The following is a 2,500-nucleotide window of genomic DNA, read 5'->3' as shown; positions in this document are numbered from 1 at the left end:
CAGATGCGATGATACCAACGCTAGTACCGTGCGACTGATTTTTGCCTGCGTCTCTGGACCCATCGTGTTCGTACCCGGACTGCTTACAACGGTGACCGTAGCCGGAGGCGTAGGGTCGTGCAGCCACTATGTCGCCTTTACCAACTGTCTGGGAACCGTGGAATGGACGAGAGATCGGACCGGCAAGTGCATGCCTCTTACCTTCCTTTACTACCGCGTCTATCCCGACAGCGAAGATCGGGTCTTCACTGCTCCCATGATATGAAGTTGCACACGACCACTGGGGATTCCAAGATTTCAAAATTTTTCAAAATTTTAAAAGACGGCACAGCCGGGGCAGGGACGGTCGCCCGTCGATCCGACGATCCCCACTACCCATCCGACCCCTTACTTGTGGGCCGTTCTCACCCAGAAAGGAATTTTCGACATTTGGAAAAAAAAAAAAAAAAAAAAAAAAAAAAAAAAAAAAAAATCATCGGGCCTGCCAGCGGGTGAAGGTACGCGGTCGGCCTGCTAGCCGTCTACCACGGGTAAAGGTACGTGGACGGCCTGCTAGCGGGCTACCACGGGTAAAAGTACGCGGACGGCCTGCTAGCGGGCTACCGCGGGTCTCGACGGCGGGGAAGGTACGCGGTCGGCCTGCTAGCGGGCTACCACGGGTAAAGGTACGCGGACGGCCTGCTAGCGGGCTACCACGGGTAAAGGTACGCGGACGGCCTGCTAGCGGGCTACCACGGGTAAAGGTACGCGGTCGGCCTGCTAGCGGGCTACCGCGGGTCTCGACGGCGGGGAAGGTACGCGGTCGGCCTGCTAGCGGGCTACCACGGGTAAAGGTACGCGGTCGGCCTGCTAGCGGGCTACCGCGGGTCTCGACGGCGGGGAAGGTACGCGGTCGGCCTGCTAGCGGGCTACCACGGGTAAAGGTACGCGGTCGGCCTGCTAGCGGGCTACCACGGGTAAAGGTACGCGGTCGGCCTGCTAGCGGGCTACCACGGGTAAAGGGACGTGGACGGCCTGCTAGCGGGCTACCGCGGGTCTCGACGGCCGGGAAGGTACGTGGTCGGCCTGCTAGCGGGCTACCACGGGTAAAGGGACGCGGTCGGCCTGCTAGCGGGCTACCACGGGTAAAGGGACGTGGTCGGCCTGCTAGCGGGCTACCGCGGCGCTCGACGGCGGGGAAGGTACACGGTCGGCCTGCTAGCGGGCTACCGCGGATAAAAGGTACGTGGACGGCCTGCTAGCGGGCTACCGCGGATAAAAGGTACGTGGACGGCCTGCTAGCGGGCTACCACGGGTAAAAGTAAGCGGACGGCCTGCTAGCGGGCTGCCGCGGGTCTCGACGGCGGGGAAGGTACGCGGTCGGCCTGCTAGCGGGCTACCACGGGTAAAGGGACGCGGTCGGCCCGCTAGCGGGCTACCGCGGGTAAAGGTACTCGGACGGCCTGCTAGCGGGCTACCACGGGTAAAGGTACGCGGTCGACCCGCTAGCGGGCTACCGCGGGTAAAGGTACTCGGACGGCCTGCTAGCGGGCTACCACGGGTCTCGACGGCTGGGAAGGTACGCGGTCGACCCGCTAGCGGGCTACCGCGGGTAAAGGTACTCGGACGGCCTGCTAGCGGGCTACCACGGGTCTCGACGGCTGGGAAGGTACGCGGTCGACCCGCTAGCGGGCTACCGCGGGTAAAGGTACTCGGACGGCCTGCTAGCGGGCTACCACGGGTCTCGACGGCTGGGAAGGTACGCGGTCGACCCGCTAGCGGGCTACCGCGGGTAAAGGTACTCGGACGGCCTGCTAGCGGGCTACCACGGGTCTCGACGGCTGGGAAGGTACGCGGTCGACCCGCTAGCGGGCTACCGCGGGTAAAGGTACTCGGACGGCCTGCTAGCGGGCTACCACGGGTCTCGACGGCTGGGAAGGTACGCGGTCGACCCGCTAGCGGGCTACCGCGGGTAAAGGTACTCGGACGGCCTGCTAGCGGGCTACCACGGGTCTCGACGGCTGGGAAGGTACGCGGTCGACCCGCTAGCGGGCTACCGCGGGTAAAGGTACTCGGACGGCCTGCTAGCGGGCTACCACGGCACTCGACGACAGGGAAGGTACGTGGTCGACCTGCTAGCGGGCTACCGCGGGTAAAAGGTACGTGGTCGGCCTGCTAGCGGGCTACCACGGGGAAAGGTACGTGGCTGGCTGGCTGGCCGGCCGGCCGGCCGGCCTGCTAGCGGGCTACCACGGGGAAAGGTACGTGGCAGGCCGACCACGTACCTTTACCCGCGGTCGAGACCCGCGGTAGCCCGCTAGCAGGCTTACCAAGTGGCCACAGAGAGGTATTGTGCCCATTATAAGGGCCACCGTGCCGTTTTCAGCTCCAGAGACAAGCCCTACAGCTTGTCTCTGGGACCTTATATGGTCCGCGTTGGAGCATATATGGTCCGGGCTGGACCATATATGAACCAAACCTCTCTCTGACGCGACTTGTTGGACCATCGAAGGTCCAACGG

Source organism: Mytilus galloprovincialis, unplaced genomic scaffold (assembly GCF_965363235.1).
Source record: "Mytilus galloprovincialis unplaced genomic scaffold, xbMytGall1.hap1.1 HAP1_SCAFFOLD_53, whole genome shotgun sequence".
Classification (NCBI taxonomy): domain Eukaryota; kingdom Metazoa; phylum Mollusca; class Bivalvia; order Mytilida; family Mytilidae; genus Mytilus; species Mytilus galloprovincialis.
This window is presented reverse-complemented; position numbering follows the sequence as displayed.